We start from the raw sequence: 22,059 nt of genomic DNA, 5'->3' as shown, positions 1-22,059 counted from the left end.
CGGCCGCTACTCGGGAGGCTGAGGCACAAGAATCGCTTGAACCCAGGAGATGGAGGTTCAGTGAGCCGAGATCGCCACTGCACTCCAGTCTGGCAACAGAGCAAGACTCCACCTCAAAAAAAGAAAAGAAAAGAAATTTGGGCCGGGCGCGGTGGCTCAAGCCTGTAATCCCAGCACTTTGGGAGGCCGAGACGGGCGGATCACGAGGTCAGGAGATCGAGACCATCCTGGCTAACACGGTGAAACCCCGTCTCTACTAAAAATACAAAAAACTAGCCGGGCGAGGTGGCGGGCGCTTGTAGTCCCAGCTACTCGGGAGGCTGAGGCAGGAGAATGGCACAAACCCGGGAGGCGGAGCTTGCAGTGAGCTGAGATCCGGCCACTGCACTCCAGCCCGGGCTACAGAGCAAAGACTCCGTCTCAAAAAAAAAAAAAAGAAAAGAAAAGAAATTTGAGCTATCTAATTTTTAGTGGATTCAGTTTTGCTTGTAGATTTTTAAAAATCCAATTTCTTTCCAATTAAGTGTGGTTTGACTCTCATTTTCTCATCATCTGGGACTGTGACTCTGATGACATTAACTTGGGCTGCTTCTTCCCTAGCTCAAAGGATTACTATGTATTCAAAAGTGCAGTTGAGGCTGGGCATGGTGGCTCATGCCTGTAATCAACGCACTTTGAGAGGCCGAGGGGGGCGCATCACTTGAGGTCAGGGGTTTGAGACCAGCCTGGCCAACATGGTGAAACCCCATCTGTACTAAAAATACAAAAACATCAGGGCCCAGCTGAAAATAAAGATTTGAAATACATTATACAATCTTTTAAAGCAAATGACTGGACATTTTCCAAAGATGGCCAGTAGAAAAACACATAAGTAATGCTCTGGTTCTGTATAAAGATCTATATATAGAAAGTAAGTGTGATGCAGTCTTACTTTCCATGACCACATTTATTCTATTTATCAGTCATGACATAGTTAAACTTCTCTGGGTACAGATAAAAGGAAATTATTTGATCTTGAAAAAGATTTAGTTTTCTGGAAAAAAAAACCTTTCTCAGTGATATATGAATTAAATAGAATGCTATGTAAAAGGCACTTTGTTACTTCTGGTTAAATATAATATATTAAAACCAAACAATTAGCTTTCTCAAGATGCATCAAATTCATTTTGCCCATTAACATTTTTCTGACCATGAAATGGGACCTGCACATCTACGCATCTTGGGATCTGGCATCCACATTTATCGTTTTTTGTTTGTTTTTGTTTTTTTTCATTTCATTTCATTTCATTTCTATAGAGCATCTGGACATTCTGCTAAAGGAACTGGTGAGTTGAAAATGTAAAAAGGAGAACTGGAAATGTGCTTTATTGGTTAAATTTGGTTTGATCAACCATTGCATTGTTCACAAAATTAAACCAAGAAGTCAATTTTTTAGAAAGTAAACTAGGATCTATTAGGATCTAGGATTTCACAGGAAAAGAACTCATGGGCCAGCTTTACTTGCAAATTTCTTCTTAACCCGTCTGGAAAGTGAAAGCGCATTGTTATTTGCAAAACAATTTCCCAAACATAATGAAATAAATATTTTAGGTTTACATTTTGGGGCTTAGGGACACCAAGTGATAAGATCCAGAGGTTTTCTGTATCGTTTTTCTCTCCCTCAGCTTAGCTGAGGGTGAAGGGGTGGCCAGCCCCTCCAAACCTGTGGGCGTTTCTCGTCAGGTGGGACGAGCGACTTGAGAAAAAAAAGAGACACAGAGACAAAGTATGGAGAAAGAAAAGTGGGCCCAGGGGACCGGCGCTCAGCATACGGAGGACCCGCGCCGGCACTGGTCTCTGAGTTCCCTCAGTATTTATTGATCTTAGCATCTCGGAGAGGGGGATGTGGCAGGACAATAGGGTAATAGTGGGGAAAGGGTCAGCAGGAAAACGTGTTAACAAAGGTCTCTGCGTCATAAATAAGTTTAAGGAAAGGTGCTGTGCCTTGATAAGTACGTATACAAACAACTCGGTGCAATAAAGAGCGGTGGCTCACGCCTGTAATCCCAGCACTTTGGGAGGCCGAGGCGGGCGGATCACAAGGTCAGGAGATCGAGACCACAGTGAAACCCCGTCTCTACTAAAAATACAAAAAATTAGCCGGGCGCGGTGGTGGGCGCCTGTAGTCCCAGCTACTCAGGAGGCTGAGGCAGGAGAATGGCGTGAACCCGGGAGGCGGAGCTTGCAGTGAGCCGAGATCGCGCCACTGCACTCCAGCCTGGGCGACAGCGCGAGACTCCGTCTCAAAAAAAAAAAAAAAAAAAAAAAAAAGAGCAGTATTGCCGCTAGCACGTCTTACCTCTAGTTCTAGGGCGGTGTTCTCCTATCTCAGTAAATAGAACACAGAATCGGGTTTTACACTGAGACATTCCATTCCCAAGGACGAGCAGGAGACAGATGCCTTCCTCTTACCTCAACTGCAAAGAGGCCTTCCTCTTTTACTAATCCTCCTCAGCACAGACTCTTTACGGATGTCGGGCTGGGGAACGGTCAGGTCTTTCCCTTCCCACGAGGCCATATCTCAGGCTATCACAAGGGGAAAAATCTTGGACAATACCTGGCTTTCCTAGGCAGAGGTCCCTGCGGCCTTCCGCAGTGTATTGTGTCCCTAGGTACTTGAGATTAGAGAATGGTGATGACTTTTTAACATGTATACTGCCTTCAAGCACTTTTTTAACGAAGCACATCCTGCATAGCCCTAAATCCATTAAACCTGGAGTCAACACAGCACATGTCTCTGCTAGCACAGGATTGGGGCTAGGGTTACAGATTAGCAGCATCTCAAGGCAGAAAAATTTTTCTTAATACGGAACAAAATGGAGTCTCTTATGTCTACTTTCTGCATAGACACAGTAACAGTCTGATCTCTCCTTCTTTTCCCCACACGAGGGAGCATTTCCTTCTCTGAAATCCATTAAGCAACAGTGTCATTCAGCCAGGAGGCTGGTCTCCTGGGAGTTCTAGCAGAAGGTCCCATCGTCTAGCAGAAGGTCCCAGGTTTAAAAGTAGGATTAAGGCCTGGCTCCACCTCCTTGGTGAGTAAATTTGTTTTCAGTTTCGAGGACTCCAGCAAGGAGGCAAATTTGTCCCCAAGGGAGCTGGTTGTTGAATTGATCCGGTTTGTTCGAAATAAAGATGCTTGTGTGGTGGATATGGTCATCTTAGTTCTTCCAAAGTTCTGTCATGTCTGTAGTCTGGTTGTCATCTCTGTAGTCGTGGCCGAGTGGTTAAGGCGATGGACTAGAAATCCATTGGGGTCTCCCCGCGCAGGTTCGAATCCTGCCGACTACGTTTGAAATTTTACCCTAAAATGGGGTCAGGTTAATGTAATACGAAAAGTACAGGAGTACTTGTATCATCTTTCTCCCCTCCGGTTAATGTAAGACGGAACGTACAGGAGTACTTATATCATCGTTCGCCCCTCTGTAATTCTACCCTGGCGGTGTATGTGTTTGCTGTCAAAATGTCGCTAGTTCGTTTACTTAATGAACTAGTAACCTCAATAATCCTCCTTCACTGGCAATGTGCAGTGCTCCAGGGTCTCACCGGGTTTTCTCTCCTCCAAACCCTGCTCAAAGTAAGCTCTTTCAAGAGCTTGGTGAAAGCGTTTCTCAGAGAAACCATGGAGTGTATATAGTCTATGCCACAAATGGGAGCTATCTGTATTTTTTAAAATTATTAAGTAAAATTGACTTTTAAAAAGCACTTATATGTATATACACATAGTCATTATCATATCAGGATACACATCAGTTCTATCAATCCATAAGCCTCCCTAGCACTGTTCCTTTATAGTCTCATCCAAATCCCACACATAGCAGCTGACAATCGTAAATACGTTTTCCATTTGTACATTTTGGCCTTTTGGAAAATGTCGTAGAAATGGAATCATACAGTATGCAACTTTTTGAGATTAGCTTCCTTTACTTAGCATAATGCCTTAAGATTTACCCAAGTCGGCCGGAAGGGTGGCTCACGCCCGTAATCCCAGCCCTTTGGGAGGCCGAGGCGGGCGGATCACGAGATCAGGAGATCAAGACCATCCTGGCTAACACGGTGAAACCCCGTCTCTACTAAAGATACAAAAAATTAGCCGGGCGTGGTGGCTGGCGCCTGTAGTCCCAGCTACTCGGGAGGCTGAGGCAGGAGAATGGCGGGAACCCGGGAGGCGGAGCTTGCAGTGAGCCGAGATCGCGCCACTGCACTCCAGCCAGGGCAACAGAGCGAGACTCCGTCACACACACACAAAATAATAATAATAGTAATAATAATAAAAGATTTTTCCTAGTTGTTACAAATATCAAAATTTCATTCCTTTTTCCTCTTGAATAGAATTCCATTGCACGAATGTACCACAGTTTATGCACTCATGGAAGGACATTTGTGTTGTGTGACATTTGTTTCCAGTTTGGGGCAATTGTGAAAAAAAAAAACAAGTTGTATTTCATAATGGCTAATGATGTCAAATATCTTTTTGTGTGCTTATTTGCCATCCTTATACTCTCTTTGGTAAAGTATTTATGCCTTTACCCAATTTTTATTGCGTTGTTTTCTTATTGTTGAGTTTTAAGGATTGCTTATATATTCTATATACAATTCCTCTATCAGATACACGACTTACAAATATTTTCTGCCAGTCTTTATTTTTTTCAGTGTCTTAACGGTTTCTTTTGCAGAGCAAATGTGTTAAAAATTGATTAAGTCCAATGTATTTCTTTTTTCTCTTTTGGAAAGTGCCATATCTAAGAACTCATCACCCAACTCAAGGTCATGTGGATATTGTTATGTTTTCTTTTAACAATTTTATAGTTTTATGTTTACATTTGCATGTATGATCAATTTTTAGTTAATTTTTGTATAAATTGTGAGATTTATGTTAGGATTGCTTTTCTTTCTTCCTTCCACTTTTCCTTCCACTTCTTCCTTCCAGGCCTTCCTTACGTTTTTTTTCCTTCATTTCTTTCTCTCCTTTTCTCAGCTTTCCTTCTTTCCTTTGCATATGGATAGCCTATTGTCCTAATATTATTTGTTGAACAATTTTAATTTCTTCATTTATTTTATTTGCACCTTTGTCAAAAACCAATTAGCCATATTTGTGTAAGTTTATTTCTAGAATCTCTGTCCTGATCAGTAGATATACATGTTTATATTTCTGCCAATACCTTACTATCTTGATTACTGAAGTTTGTATGAAATCTTAAAACCAGGTAATGTGATTTTTCACTGCATTTTTTCAAAATTGATTTAGCTATTCTAATTCTTTTGTCTATCCATAGAAATTTTAGAATCAGCTTTTCTCTGTCTCCAAGAAATTCTACTGGAATTTTGATAGCAATTGCATTACATCTATAATCAATTTGGGGAGAATACACAGGATAATTCTGGTTATTTTTCCATCCTTACACTCTTTTATTTACTCTTTTATTATCAGGGTCTTCAAATAGTTATCTCATGCATTCTGCCCATAACTTATAGCGTTATTTGATAGGAGAAAAATGGTAAAACACACTTCATCTCACCTGGAAATAGGAACTTGAGATACTTTTTTTTATGATAATAAAACAAGATCTCCTAGAAATAAGGTAGCGGGGAAAGGAAAAACATTTAATGAAAAATTTGGAAGTTACAGTTTAGAATTACTTCAAAAACAGTAGGAAAACATCAAAGATGGAAAACAGTAGTGGAAAGAAAATTGAACAACCCATTCCAGAGATTCAGTATCATCTGATTACTGGGAGTTCCAGCAAGACAAGGGAAAAATGGAGGATAATTTTATCAAGAAATATAAGAAAAATTCTCAGAACTGAAGGACTTGAAGATCTACATGGGAAGGATTGCCCTTTATGACTAACACCTTTAGCATCAAGTCTAGAAAATATTTCCTTGGGTCAAAGTCTAAAGATGTTTCCCGATGTTGTATTCTACAAGCTTTGTTTGCTTACTTTCATATTCAGATCTACAGTCAATCTGAAATTGGCTTAGTGGATAATGCGAAAAAGGTAAATTTAATTTTTTTGCTTGTAAATAATCATCTGATCACTTTTTTTTCTTCTACATATTTATCATTTATTCAAAGACTGTATTCTGTGTAGTGATTGTCTATCTTTGGGCAATGTCATGTTTTTAAAAATTACGTTACCTTTCTATCTTTCTGTTTGGTAAAGTAAGTCTTCTGACTTTGCTTTCCTTTTTCAAGATGAGTTAGGCTACTTTGGTCCTTTTCACTTTCATATTATTTTTTACTGAATTTATCAATCTCCTTCCAAAAACCTGATGTTATTGTTACTAAAAATGCAGGAGAAATGGGGACTTACTGGTTAACAGGTATAGGGAAGATATAAAAAGTTCTGGAGATAGATGGTGGGGATAGTTGCACAATAATGCAACATGCTTAAGGCCACTTAACTGTACACTTACAAATGGTTGAAGTTGTAACTTTTATGTTTTGTATATTTTATCACAATAAAAAAAAAAAAAAAAGATGGCCACTTTATTGATTTTGTTGATCATCTCTATTTCGTATTAATGTCTGCTCTTTGCATTAATAATGCATTAATATCTGCTCTTTGCCTCATTATTTCTTTCTCTATAATTCTCTTGGGAGTAAATTACTGATTGGTCACTAATTTCATGTAATACATGCTTAGATCACTAATCTTATTTTATTTATATACTATAGTATTTAAGGATTTCTTAATGCATTTCTAGCTACATACTACATATTTTGATATGTACTATTTTTATTATGATTTATTTCAAAATAGGTCCTAATTTTGATGGATATTTTTTCTTTAAGTCATGAATTATTTAGAAGTGTTTTATCATTTTGCAAATAAATATGATTTTTAATTTTCCTGTTTTGATTTCTGGCACAATTTTATTGCTGTGAAATAATAGCATGTATTTAACCCTGTTATGTTTCTGGAGCATTGCTTCGTGGTCTGGTAAAATGTCAAATTTGAGAAAATTTGATGTGTGTCTGAAAAAAGTTTGAATCCTGAAGTCGATATGTGCACTGTTCTCTAGATAGGTATGTTATATGAACTGCATTACTTTTCTTTGCAATTATTTTTCCATTTACGTTTTTATTAGTTTTTCAGAGAGATATATTACACTAAAGTATTACACTATAATTGTGGTTTTATCTGCTCCTTTTACTTCCACGAACTCTGGGATTTTTTTTTTTTTTTTCTCCTTGTTTTTTTTTTTTTTTTTTTTTTTTGAGGTGGAGTCTCGCTCTGTTGCCCAGGCTGGAGTGCAGCGGCACTATCTCACCCAGGTTGGAGTGCAGTGGAATGATCTCGGCTCACTGCAACCTCCGCCTCCCGGGTCCAAGCAATTCTGCCTCAGCCTCCTGAGTAGCTGGGATTACAGGTGTGCGCCACCACGCCCAGCTAATTTTTGTGTTTTTAGTAGAGACGGGGTTTCATCATGTTGGTCAGGCTGGTCTCGAACTCCTGACCTCCGGAACCGCCTGCCTTGGCCTCCCAAAGTGTTGGGATTACAGGCGTAAGCCACGGTGCCTGGCCTCTCTAGCTCTTTATGTCCTAGAAGCCAGAAATTCTGGATAGAGCATGACTTATGTAACAGCTATAATTTGGAAATACCAGACACTACCTCCAAGCGAACAACTGCAATAAGAAAAGCCTAGGAGAAAAAAATCTGAGTTCAATTTATACAGGCTTTAGAATATCCATTGGGACTTCAAATAAATACTTTCATTTAGACATACTTTTGCATGTTTCCTTCCTCAAAGTAAATGATGAAAATATAATTCAAATACAATTTATCTTATGAGAAACTCTGGATGATGCTGAGTAGAAGCTGCAGTAAAGGTTCCAATCAATCTCTGCTTTAAAATGAGCCTAGTTCCTAACCTAGCTGACTTCACCTGTCCTACAAATGGCTGTGTCTATAGTCTCCCAAAACTGTATCATCATCACCTCTCCGAGACCCGGGAGACACAGGGAACTGGTTTGACTAGAATTATAGCTTCATGCGTGGGTGCAGATTTGCCTCCAATTTACAATATTGAGGTTAGTGAATCACGTAGTCTCAATTTGAAGAGATGTTTGTTTACAGCTTTATGCTTAATTTCACTTGAGTAATTTCTTTTTCTTAATTGTTACAACTAGTTTACATGATAGAGAGAAGGCCAAATTTAAATAATTCTCAGTCGATCGCACGGAACCTTCAATAATTTTGTGAATTTCCTGGAATCAAGATATTAAAAGTTGTTTTCCTAGAGGCAGTAAACCTGATAACTCACCTATGTGGAGAAAAATATCCCGTGTCTGAAATTGAGCAGAGTTGCAGACAAGACACGAGTTCTCCAAGACTTAATTTCCCAAGACATGAATTCTCCAAGACTTAATTTCCCCGTTTTTATGGGGGACTATAAAAGCCCACTTAACCTAGCTTTTAAGCATTAAACTGCAGAAACAATAGAAGAAGTTCGGTCCAGTTCCGATACGTATAAAAGTCGCTCAATTTTTCTTAATGAAGAAAGCAAAGCTCAGGACCACCAAGTTTCTGAGTTAATTGGGGGTTAGGGGGAAGGGAGACTTCGTGGATCAATGTAATAGGCAAAAAGAAATAAATAGATCCCCCAGGGTTTTCTTTGAAAGGGTGTTGTGAGTGGGCATAAACTAAAGATTTTTGCTTTGATACATTAAATGCGTGCAGTAGAAAGCCTGTAACCCAGCATGAGCAATTGTTGGGTAAACAGTACCAAGAGGGGTTCCATGGTGTAATGGTTAGCACTCTGGACTCTGAATCCAACTATCCGAGGTCAAGTCTCGGTGGAACCTACTCAAGGATATATGTATAAATTTTCTCTACCTTTCGTTTCCCCAGGGAAAACGTTCTCTATGTAAATTACCAAAATCAATTTTCGGCCTGATATATTCCATGAATTCCTGCAACTCCCGATATTACACTCGATCTTGGTCAAAAGGCCAAGAAACCAGGCAAGTCCCAATATACCTGCCTCTGGGTGAGGAGGTAGAATAGAATCCACTTTCCGGGATCACAGCTCACTACAGCCTCGACCTCCCCAGGCTCAGGTGATCCCAGGTAGCTGGGACTTCAGGTGCGCACCACCACAGCCGGCTAAATTTTTGTTTGTTTGTTTTTTGGAAGGAGACAGAGTTTTCGCTATTTTGCCCAGGGTCGTCTCGAAGACCTCCTGGGCTCAGGCTATCCTTCTGCCTACATCTCCCAAAGTACTGGGATTACAGGCGTGAGCCATCGCAACTGTCCTGAACGGATTGTTTCTTTCAATAATTTGTGAAGTCCACGGAAACATTTTTGTCCTCTGAAGTGGGAAGTGCTGATAAAAATAATCTGCTCTTGGGTCTTTATGCAGGAGAGCTGAGATTTTAATTACTACGAATGCAAAATTTGGGCAACTTTGTATTTCTTTGCTTTGTAGAGTTGCTTTTCTTTTCTTTTCTTTTCTTTCTTTCTTTCTTTTTTTTTTTTTTTTTGTCGTTGTTGTTTTTACCTCACTTACTTCTAATATAGGTAGCATAACTACAATTTCTTTCCATCTCTCGGGCCAAGATAGTCTTTAACTTTCTCTCAAACCAGCCTTGTACTGTGCATTCAAATCCTGTTGGTTGAAAAAGTGTTCTTTGCTATCAAGCTCCAGTGTTCAGTAGCTTAAATGGTCTAATGTGTTGGCAAGCTCTTTATAAACTGTTAAGAAACACCCTGCTCAAAAACAGACAAACTCCCGTGGACTGATGAGCGGTATGCCCTACATCAAAGATAACTCAAGCGTCAAACACCCCATGGGCAGCAATATCCCACCCCAGGCTAAACCCAACGGCTAAAATCATACCACTTTGTGGCCTCATTACCAACAGAAATAGAATGATGTCAGAACAGTGAACTAACTCTGAATGTTAGAGATAGGTGGTGGTGGTGTTAATTGCCGGTACAGGTAGAAGACTGAGACGCCTGTTGGGTGCCGTGGTCTTGGAGTCAAAATCAAGAGATACTCAAGTTACAACTTACTGCCGTCTCACTGTGAGACCTTGGCCACATATATATGCCTGTGGACCTTCCAGTCTGTATAATGACTATGTTGTGAGGCTTTACAAATTACAAACCATGTAAAGACCTTGATGGTGATGTGTAGTAAGTACTTGAAAAATAGGACTTACTATTTATCCCTTTTGGGTACTAATAAATCTAACTTTGAATCTGCTAACAACCTGATAATTTGGGGGATGCCCCCAGTGGAATTTATAGAACTTGAATTCACAACCCCATCTGGAAGTCCTCAGTTAAAATACCATTTCATTGTGTAACATTGGGTGGTTTCTTCATCTGTAAAATGCAGATGAAAATATGCTGTTGGTGCTTAACTCATGTCTTGGAACGTACTAAGTATTTAATGAAAATTACCTGTTAGTGGTAAAGCTTTTTGTGAATCCTGACTTCTTTTGAGTTGACAGTAGTTATAAGGATACAAAGATGCTATTTAGTGCAGGACAAGCTGAAGTCTTGCTGGCTGTGATCACAGGGATTTATACCAGTTTTGAAGTAACTGCAACATAAGGTAGTCTCCATTCACTGAGTAAAGAGGATATAATTTGAATATGCAGTGGGAGGATTGCCTAGGAGAGCAGCAAATGGAGCACAGGAATTTGGATAAGTTTTGATTAATTTAGCTGAGGAAACCTAAGGACTGATTAATTTAGCTGAGGAAACCTAAGGAAAGGTGGTAACTGTACCTGGTAAAACCGTAGTCGGCAGGATTCGAACCTGCGCGGGGAAACCCCAATGGATTTCAAGTCCATCGCCTTAACCACTCGGCCACGACTACCCGCATACGTCTTAGTTGATGGCTATGATGAACTTATAATGGATGCGTGGAGCGCTCCGAAGCAGTTGGTCTTCAGTCTTGTCAAGGCCTCTGCTCACGAATGAAAGGGCTCATTTAGAGCACATCAATAACCAGAACTTAGTGCCTAGGATTGCAATTCAATACAGGAGTCCTAGACAAAAGACTCAAAGTGCCTGGGCGCTGGAACTTGCCCACTAGCCGCTGAAATCCGCGGACACCACGTTCACACCTAATTCTCACGAACCAGCAAAAAGGAGTATTGAATTGAGAGTCCAAGCAACCTCAAGCCTCTCAATGTCATTGGGAGAAGCAACGAGAAATGAGGGAAGGCACGAGAGTGGGGGGTCATCTGCGTTTATGTACAGTTAAAATCGAAATCAGGAGCCTCTTCGATAACATTCAACTGACTTACTCTTCCGAAAGAACGGCTAAAACCGGACTGGCGCGGACGTGCGAGCTGAGGAGGGGGCTCGTTTCTGTCCTAACTGGAAAAGATGACTCTAGAGAGGTCTCTGACTCTTCAGGTAAATGTAATTCCCGTCAGTCTGGTGAAGGATGCGAGACCATTCCCAAGAGCCAAAGCCTTCAGCCACCCGAGCCCAGGGAAAAGGAAGAACTCAGAACACAGGTTTCCAAAAATCTTAAGGAGAGTCCAGCACAGAAAAACGCAAAAAGATGAAAACACGTAAATGTCAGGATAAATCTAGCTAAATTAATAAGGTTGATTCTTGCTTCAGATACTACAGTATTGTCAGAGTGGGATAATAAGGGTAAACTTAAATCAGATTTCTTTTTAGACAAAAGTCAGGGGGAAAGTCTACGAATTCCAGGGAAAGTGATCTCTATGACCGAGGCCGGCAATGTCTCTGACAGTGAAAGCGCGCCCACATTTGTTTTTCCCTCTAAAATAGTAAGAAATGTGTTCCCTTCGTTGTAGTCTTGCAAATATTATTTGGTCTTATTTCTGCGGCACTTGCTAAAAACGGTTTGTAACCTTTGACACAGCAAATTTATTTTCAAATTCTTTGTCCCTGTGCAGTCTTCGCAAAGTGTTGTCCTCGCCCAGCAGCCTGTGCACCACCTGGGAACTTAGGAGAAATGCATATTCTTGGGCTTGAACTCAGATCTCAGAATCAGAAACTAGGGTGGTGTGGTGCGTGTGTGTGTGGGCGGGGGGGGGGGGTGGGGGGGGTGAGGGGGGCGGGGCGCGGGGGAGGAGGAGGGTATCTAGCAATCTGTTTTAACAAGCCATCCTGCCGGGCGCGGAGGCTCATGCCTGTAATCCCAGCACTTTGGGAGGCTGAGGCAGGTGGATCATGAGGTCAGCAGATCGAGACCACCCTGGCTAACACGATGAAACCTCGTCTCTACCAAAAATACAAAAAATTAGCCGGGCTTGATGGCACGCTCCTGTAGTCCCAGCTACGAGGGAGGCTGAGGTAGGAGAATCTCTTGAACCTAGGAGGCGGAGGTTGCAGTGAGCCAAGATCGCACCACTGCACTCTAGCTTGGGAGACAGAGCAAGACTGTCTCAAAAATAAAAATAAAAAAACCCCAAGCCATCCTGGTGGTTCTGGTGCCCACTGAAGTTTTCAGAAGCACTCTCCTAGAGAAATAACCTTTTTATTTGTTTGTTTGTTTGTTTTATATTTTATAAATAGAAATGGGGCGCCTCGCTATGTTGATCAGCCTGGTCTTAAACTCCTGGTTCAAACCCCTGGTCTCAAGCCATACTTCCATCTCCGCCTCCCAAAGTTCTGGAATTACAGGCGTGAACCACTGTACCCAGCTAGGAAATAAGCTTAACCAAAGGAAAACATATACTACACAGGAACCTTTATTTTTATTTCTATTTGTGATAGTGAAAAATAGATATTAAAATGGGAGTTCTTTATTATTATTGTTGCTCCATCTGCGTAATAGATCATTACCAAGCCACTAGAAACGACATGCTGGAAGACTGTAATAGTTCTGGGAAAATGTTTGTGACGTAATGTTCACTGACAGAACTAAGAGGCAGTAAGCATGACTTAATCTAGGCAAAATTTTTGCAGGTAAAATCCTGCGGTGAACTCATAATGGATGCGTGGAGCTCTGGGAAGCAGTTAGTCTTCACAGTCTTGTCCAGGTCTCTCCTCACGAGTGAAAGAGCTCGTTCAGAGCACATCAAGAACCAGAATATTGTACTTAGTGTTTCAATTTAATACAGGACTCCTAGACAAGCGACTCAAAGTTCCTGGGCGCTGGAGCTTGCCCACTGTCGCTGATATCCGCGGACACCACGTTCACATCTAATTCTCAAGAACCCGCAGAAAGGGAGTATTGAATTTAGAGTCCGAGCAACCTCAAGCCTGTTAATGCCAGTGGGAGAAGCAACGGGAAATAAGGGAAGGCATGAGAGTGGGGAGTCATCTGCGTTTACGTACAGTTAAAATCTAAATCAGGAGTCTCTTCGATGTCGTTCAACTGACTTGCTCTTCCAAAGGAACGGCTAAAACCAGACTGGCGCGGGCTTGCGAGGTGAGGAGGGGCTTCGTTTCTATCCTAACTGGAAAAGATGACTCTGGAGAGGTCTCCTACTCTTCAGCCAAATATGATTCCCGTAAGTTCTGGTGAAGGACGCGAGACCATTTCTAAGAGCCAAAGCCTCCAGCCACTCGAGCCCAGGGAAAGGGAAGAATTCAGAACACAGGTTTCCAAAAATCTTAGGGAGAGTCCAGCACGGAAAAACGCAAAAAGACGGAAACACATAAATGTCAGGATAAATCTAGCTAAATTAATAAGGTTGATTCTTGCTTCAGATAGTACAAAATGGTTAACACCAGGATCAGCTAATTTTTCCCCCGTTGCATATTTCGTATTTGTGGAGTACTCTTCCTTAAAAGGTAACATCCTGGTACATAGAGAAATTACAGTTTGGCTTACTGACAAATATTGGATGATGGCAATTGCCTCGCCCTTTTAAGGCTTACTGTTGGCATACACTGCTTACCGGTTTAGTTTCACAAATGGATACCTGAGAAACATGTTTAAAATCTTGTTGATATTGCTTCTGTAGAGCACTTAGAAATAATGCTGAAGGCACAAATAAGAGTCCATGAGCAAAGAGCAGTGAACATCATCTAAGATGCCTAGGTTACTGATCTAAATCTAATTCTCAGGTGCTGTGTAGGTTTGCATACTTACTTTAGCCCCTCATTTCCTTATTTGTGATGTAAAGACTAAATGAGGCCAGATATAAAATGAGAGTATTTTGCAAAATGTGAGGTCTTATATACATGTTAGTGACTAACGTGATTTTGCCAAAAGAATATCCTGGAGTACATATCATATCAGCATTATAGAAGCGCATCTCATTCCTTTTGTCACTTGCAGAAGCTTCCATTCTATGGATTTTCCAAAATTTATTTTAAACATCAAACATCGATGGCCATTTGAGGTTGTTCAAATCGTCACTATAAGTCAAAGATTTGCAGCGAATGTTAGAGTGTGTCCCTGTTGTTGCGTGTGTCTCCTGCATGCCCATCTCCTGAAGGAGCAGGAAGCTTGATCTCTGGAAATGCATCCTGCTTCGTCTCCTTCCATCAGAACGTCAGAAGAAGGAGTCCTCCCAGGTCCAAGGATAAAGTGTTACTTGTCAGTTTGAAACAACAGCATGATAATCTAACTAATGCCAAAGAATAAGAAACATTGACAGCAAATACAATTTCTGGCAGAGAATTTGACCTTTCCAAGAGAGCTATAGTTCAGTACAGTGATTTATGCTAATAAGCAAAGCGTTCTTTATGTAGTCGTGGCCGAGTGGTTAAGGCGATGGACTAGAAATCCATTGGGGTTTCCCCGCGCAGGTTCGAATCCTGCCGACTACGATAACGTTTCCCTTTGCAAAGGGGATGTAACACCTTATCAGATGGGATATCCTGACTTTATCTTCCAGGAAGAAGCCTGATCAGACTTTTTCTCTTTATATGCCCACTAAAAATATTCTGCCACCTTCCTGAAACAATGAGGAAAATGTGTACTTATTTGAAAAAAAAAAAAAGTTAATTCGACCAGAGTCTTACTGGTGTTTTACCCCCAAGAAGAGCCAAGGTGATGCTATCGTGTTTCCTGCAATCGATGCCCTGTTTTGAAGGCAGCTTTCCTTTAAAAATGTTGCTAGGAGTGTTTGTGTCTCACAGAATTGTTCCCTTGTTAGGGATCTACTTCAGTCAAGTAAATATTCTCATTCATACCGAAAAGGAAATTCCAGGAAATCCAGGATCAAATACAAGTGAAAGCAAAGACTCAGATATGGTCGCCAAGATGGGAATAACTTGGGCATTATTAAGCAAACAACTAAGCAATTAAATATATTAAGTAAAGCAATTTTCCTTGAAATCATGTAAAAACGAATTGACGACTTCAAGCCAGACTGGCTTGTCCAGGTGTCCAGGACGATAATGAGGCAAGAGGGACTGAAAAGAAAGTGATGTGTGACTATATTCAGAGCACGGAAAGATAATCACCTCAGGTGCAGAATCACATTGTGTGATTAACAACTATGGGTTAAATAATGCATTGGTCAAAGGAATGCTAGCCACAGCTGAGTAATTTTTAAGGAATTCCTAGGGGAATTCTATCACTCCCTTGGAAGCTTGGTGGAGCTCATCCTCACTTCTTGCCTTGCTGCATCTTCTTTTTTATTTGTTAGACCTGCCATTCTCCTTTTTCTATATCTGAGATCAGTTATTTGTGCCTTATTGGATAAACTCAATCAGTTTATCCAAGGATCTTGCAATTTTATTAGTTTTTTTTTAAACAAAATTTTGGCTTTTTTTTTTTTTTTTTTTTTTTTTTTTGCTTATTTCCATCTTATGTTTCTATTTCGTTGCATTAAATCGGCTATTTTCTTCTTCATTTCCTTCCCTAAGATTTCTTTGGGTAAAATTTGCTAATTTCTAATTTCTTCCAATGGATCTCAGATTATTGATGTTCAGCTTTTATTTTATTCTTAATTATGTATTTAAGAGTTTAAGCATCCAAGTGCATTTTGGACTGCATGAAACATATTTCATAAGTATTATTTTCAATGTCATTCTTCTGAATATAAGTTTTAATTACCATTTAGATATCTTCTTGGAACCATATGCACATTTTTTTTTTCTTTCTCTTCTTTTCTTTTTCTTTTTCTTTTTTCTTTTTTCTTTTTTTGAGACGGAGTTTCGCTCTTCTTGCCCAGACTGGAGCGCAATGGTGCGATCTCGGCTCCCCGCAACCTTTGCCCCGAGTTCAAGCGATTCTCCTGCCTCAGCCTACCAAGTAGCTGGGATTACAGGCTTGCGCCACCACATCCTGCGAATTTTGTATTTTTAGTAGAAACGGGGTTTCTCCATGTTGGTCAGGCTGGTCTTGAACTCCCAACCTCAGGTGATCCTCCTGCCTCGGCCTCCCAAAGAGCTGGAATTACAGGCGTGGGCCACCGCACCCGGCCATACGCACACTTTTTAACTTCTAAACATAACACAATTTTCGATTTCTAATTAATGTCTAGCAAACTGTACTGTGGCTAAACCCTAGTTTTATCTCTTAGACTGTTCGAATTTTGGAAACTTACTTTAAAACCGGCAAGGCAAAAGGTTTTTTTGTTGTTGTTGTTTTTGTTTTTGTTTGTTTGTTTAGTTCCATGTATACTTCAAAAAGAAATTTGTCTTCAGAAGTTGAGATGCCACTAGGCGCAGTGGCTCATCCCTATAATTCCAACACTTTGGGAGGCTGGGGCGGGCGGGTCACTTGAGCCCAGGAGTTCCAGAGCAGCCTGGGCAACATAGTGAAAACCAGTCTTTACAAAAAATTTAGCCGGGTATGGTGGCAGGCGCCTGTGTTCCCAGCTACTCCGGAGGCTGAGGTGGGAGGATCACTGAGCCCGGGGAGGTCGAGGCTGCAGTGAGCAATGATCCCACCACTACACTCCAGCCTGGGCAACAGAGTTAAAAAAAAGAAAAAATTTGAAGTGTGTAGTGTTCTTCATATGTAAGTTAGGTAAAATTCAGGAATAGTTGTGTTTAAAATTTTTACGTCTTTACTGTTTTCCTTCCCTCTTCTGCTTTTTAATTAGTTTCTGAGGGATATATATTGTGTTAAAATTTCTAAGTATGATTGCGACTTTTCTTTCTTTCGACAGAGTCTGGCTCTGTCGCCCAGGCTGGAGGGCAGTGGAGCGAGCTCCGCTCGCTGCAAGCTCCACCTCCCGGGTTCTGGCCATTCTCCTGCCTCAACCTCCCGAGTAGCTGGGACTACAGGCGCCTGCCAGCACGCCTGGCTAATATTTTGTGTTTTTAGTACAGACGGGGTGTCACCGTCTTAGCCCACCTTGTTAGGATGGTCTCGATCTCCTGACCTTGTGATCCGCCCGCCTCGGACTCCCGAAGTGCTGAGATTACAGGTGTGAGCCACCGCGCCCGGCTTTTTTTTTTTTTTTTTTTTTTTTTTTACCTTATATACTTTAGGAGTTCCTAAATTTTACCTCGTACAGTTTAGAAGCTTATTTTTTCCCTGTATCTTTTTGTTTTCCAAAGCAACAAGAAATTCTAAATAAAATGCTGCTTATGAAATATTTATAAATTGGCAATGGCAAGTATCACCTTCCAGTGGCACAATAAACAAGATAACATTCAGTGAAAAAATCTGGGCTTAAATTTACACAGAATTCAGAATACTCATAAAGTGTTAAGAAAAAGAGCATTACTTTGCTTCTGTCTCCCTTTTGCTTCTTTTCTCAACAAGAAAGGAAAAATATCCTAAATTGAGGGCTTCTTCTGAGTGGAGGTCTCACAGTAAGGGTTGAAAAAGAATTTAAGTAGAGGTTTTAATCATCCCTTAACCAGCCAGGTTTTATTCCCTTCTGCTGGACCTATGTGTGTGTCATTCTAATGTCCCAAAGGGTAATGTGAGGAACCAACATCCCTAAGCTCTCTCAGAAAAGAGAGAGAAACTCAAAGAACTGGTTTGACTAGGATCTCAGCTTTGGGTGTGTGTGTACTTTTGGCCTCCTAATTTAAAAGGCCGAGATTAATGAATCATATGGCCACAATTCAAAGGTGATTTTTTTTAATCCAATTTTTTTTTTTTTTTTTTTTTTGAGATGACGTCTTGCTCTTTTGCCCAGGCTGGAGTGTAGTAGCACCATCTCTGCTCACTGCAACCTCTAGCCTCCAGCCTCCTGGGTTCAAGTGATTCTCCTGCCTCAGCCTCCCAAGTAGCTGGGATTACAGATGCCCCATGCCACCATGCCTGTTTAATTTTTGTAGTTTTAGTAGAGACGGAGTTTTGCCATGTTGGTCAGGCTGGTCTTGAACTACTGACCTCATGTGATCCACCTGCCTCGGCCTAACCAAAGTGCTGGGATTACAGGCATGAGCCACTGCACCCAGCCTCAAAGGTAATATTTTTAAAGCAGCTTCATGCTTAAGATCATGTTTGGTGATTTTGAACCTTTTAGTTAAATTCGATTGCTTGACGTGGAAGGAAATTCAAAAGGCAGGTGACTCCCTGCTCAGCATCCATGGTCATCCACAGTTTCTGTGAACTCCTTGAAAACGATTTCTCCAATTGTTTTGTATCGGGGGCATGTAAAGTGAGAGAGTTCACACCTTTTTTTCTATTTGGCTTGGACTTTTTATTTTTCTTTTTAAAAAGACAGGAGTCTCTCTATTTTGCCCAGGCTGGCCTCCAACTCCTGAGCTCAAGTGATCTTCTTGCCTCAGCCTCCCAAGAAGCTGGAACCATAGAGAAATATAGTACCTTATCTGGCTGTGACTTGGAATTTTTAAGAATTTAAAAATCTCTTTCTTAATAACTTCATGACCATGAAGTGGAAAAGAGAATTGCCAACTGCTTGCTGTTGTTTGGGGAAATGCCTAAAATACATATATGAGAGAGAGGTGTCTCTAATTGTTACAGAATTCTCTGAGACAGTCCAAACATCTGTTTCCCCAGTGAAAAAGTTATATCCACTACTCTACCAAGGTGAAAAGCATTATTGGAAATTGCTGTGCTCAGTGCCATGGTCCAAGTATATTTTTGATATTCACAGACCAATGCAGGCACATGCATACCTAAAGCACATGACTTTCCAGGCTTTATCTGAGCCATGCTGCTAATCTCATTGCCAAACTTAATCTTTCCCTTTTCTTTCATGTTGTTGCCCTCCAGAATTAATCATTCTCCTTTAATGATCAAGGCCCACAAGCATAAATCTTGTACCCGAGAAATGGTAGACTCACACTTTTCCCCAATCAAACTTTCCAGTGCTTATCCACCTGGAAATTGCAGTATTCATTTTTATTTGAGTATTCCACCCTCTTTGTGCCATTATGCTGCTGGCCACAAGTAGTTTTCTTAAACTCTCCCTGTATGGGCTTGTTTATATTTGTAGAATATTCCTCCTAATAGACATCAATCACCATGAGGTCAGCAACTGTGCTTGTGTTTTGTTTACCTTTGTGTCTATAGCACTGAGCACAACACCTGGCCCACCATAAAAATTTAATATTTTCTACTTTTTTTTTTTTTTTTTTTTGATACAGAGTTTCGCCTTGTCACCAGACTGGAGTGCAACGGCACGATCTGGGCTCACTGCAACCTCCGTCTCCTGGGTTCAAGCGATTCTCCTGCCTCAGCTTCCCGAGTAGCTGGGATTACAGGTGCCCACCACCACGTCTGGCTAATGTTTTGTATTTTTAGTAGAGATGGAGTTTCACCATGTCGGCCAGGCTGCTCTCGAACTCCTGACCTCAGGTGATCCACCCACCTCAGCCTCCCAAACTGCTGGGATTATATGCATGAGCCACGGAGTTCAGCCTATTTTCTACTATTTATAGAAAGAATGACCTTCTCAGAGCTCCTAACTGAATGTTTAGCTCACAGTAAGAACCTAGTTTAGTATATTGCCTTACTTCAATCTGCTGATTGTTTCAGTTCAAATTCTTACTCATCTCATTCTCCATCCTCCTTCTAAGTTATATTCTCTGTTAGAACAGCTCTAAGCCAGTCAAGTGGCTGCCCACAGGGCCACTGGCTATTACTGGGTCTGAGAAGGCAGTTCAATTACTGAAGGAGATAAAATTGTACTCCTCATGTTGCAAGCTCTGGTTTTTAAATTTCTATTGGAGAAATTCTTTTCCTTCTCTACATTCTTGGTCCATATTTATGTAGAATAATGTTTTCTTGATTTGCTAGATCAAACCTATTTATATATCGATTGCAGACAGTCCAGAGCCTATCCTGTATAGAAGGTGATCATTGTAAGTACGTCAGATAGAATTAAATTTAAAATTCACTGTAACCTAAAACTAATGTTAAAATTGATCTTTATATGTTTTTATCTTTCAGACTGTGGGTAAGAATGATTAAACTCCTTTCTTTAATATCAGCTTAAAAAAAAAAATCCCACTTACCAGAACATCCTCTTTCTACTGTCTGCCTCCAAGTAGGCAAGTGGGCCAAGGTGCTCTGAAGGAATGTATGGGCTTTCCCTGGGGTGTGAGGGTGAAGGTCAAGAAGTGGGGTAGGGGAGGGAAGACAGTGACATTTTCTTCTGTTAAACCAGTGACCACTATCCATCGAATCACATAGTATGAAGTTCTTTATGCAGCATAGGTTTTTTCCAAGCAGTCACAGACAGTTGAACACTTGGAAATGCCTTCTTTAACAGTTGAAAATTTACAATGCAATAAAACTGTCTTTGCATCATGGCTATGGCATGCACTGGAGTCCAGCTGGGTAGGGTCAAATTCTGAGACCTGTGATTCTTTACTCTAGTAAAGGCCATTTGCTTCCCCCCACAGCCCTTTAGGCTAATAATCTGGGATTGCTACTCTCTCCTGCCTTTTCTTTGTCATTGATGGTACAATAATGATCAGTTCTTGGTGTATCTCCTATTCTTCTTGGTAGCAAGGAAAGCATTTTTTGCAGCAGAGCTTGGAAGGACCCTGTAGAAGCTGCCCAGCAGTTCAGATCACAGAACAGTATTCCCAAGTAAGTTTCAAACTCTTTTAGAAAAAAACTCTCCATGAAGCCTGAAATATGAGAATAGTATTTTAAACTCTTGTGTTTTCCATGACTCTTTCTCTAATGCTTTCCCTTTAAGGGTGATGTCCTTCTATCTTGACATCATCACACTCAAAAGCAGGAACACGGTAATCCCAGCACTTTGAGAGGCCGAGGCAGGAGGATCACAAGGTCAAGAAATCAAGACCATCCTGGCCAACATGGTGAATCCTCATCTCTACTAAAAATACAAAAATTAGATGGGTGTGGTGGTGCGCACCTGTAGTCCCAGGTACTCAGGAGGCTGAGACAAGGAGAATCACTTGAACCTGGGAGGCAGAGGTTGCAGTGAGCCGAGATTGCGCCACTGCACTCCAGCCTGGCAACAGAGCAACACTCTGTCTCAAAAAATAAAAAATAAAAAAAAGAAAAAGAAAAGAAAAGGCAGGAACAACCTGGCAGTTGAGGAAATGACATGTGAAGCCATGATCTGATTCATGAGCCCCTCTAGTGAAAATTAAGCAAGCAGTGAGGGAGTCCACAGCTGAGGTGGAAGACAAATAAAACCGCAGAGTGTCTTCCATTATTCTGTGAGCTCTGAAGATGGAGCAGTGAAAAGGCAGCTTAAAGAACTAGATCCCTAAAGTGGTACTGTTTGTTCTCAAAATATAGTAAAATAGGAAAGAAAAAAATAAAAATCAGTTTGACAATACCCTTAGCAGCATGGGTCAGGCAAGGACTTGAAAGTTATTTGCTTTAGGTAGACATGTACCTGTTTCATTTATTTACGTATTAATTTGACATGTTCATGATTTATTGGCAATTTTTTAGTAGCCAAGTATTCACAGAAGGGAACAGTTTTTCCATTGTATTTTTTATTTTTTAATCTTGTTTTTAATTGACACATAATAATTATACATATTTACAGAGTACAGCATGATGATTTGTTACATTTATACATTGTATAATGATCAAATCGTGGTATTTAGCATATCCATCTCCTCAAACATTTATCATTTCTTTGTGGTGAGAACATTCTCTTCTGTTTATTTTGTAATATACACTATGTGGCTGGACAAGGTGCCTCATGCCCGTAATCACAGCACTTGGGGAGGCCAAGGTGAAAGGATCCCTTG

General features: G+C 40.8%; 3 non-coding genes across 3 annotated transcripts; 2 read left to right on the top strand and 1 right to left on the bottom strand.

Annotated features, from left to right (window-relative positions):
- Positions 1–3,248: 3,248 nt before the first annotated feature.
- TRNAS-AGA lies at positions 3,249–3,330 on the top strand. The gene has a single exon. It is a non-coding gene; the product is annotated as a tRNA-Ser (tRNA).
- A 7,461-nt stretch (positions 3,331–10,791) lies between these two features.
- Positions 10,792–10,873, bottom strand: TRNAS-UGA. The gene has a single exon. It is a non-coding gene; the product is annotated as a tRNA-Ser (tRNA).
- A 3,808-nt stretch (positions 10,874–14,681) lies between these two features.
- On the top strand, positions 14,682–14,763 carry TRNAS-AGA. The gene has a single exon. It is a non-coding gene; the product is annotated as a tRNA-Ser (tRNA).
- The last annotated feature ends 7,296 nt before the right edge of the window (positions 14,764–22,059 follow it).

The sequence above is a fragment of the Papio anubis genome, chromosome 6 (assembly GCF_008728515.1).
Source record: "Papio anubis isolate 15944 chromosome 6, Panubis1.0, whole genome shotgun sequence".
Classification (NCBI taxonomy): Eukaryota; Metazoa; Chordata; class Mammalia; order Primates; family Cercopithecidae; genus Papio; species Papio anubis.
Note: the sequence above shows the minus strand (reverse complement) of the source record. Positions and strands in the feature narration are given on the sequence as shown.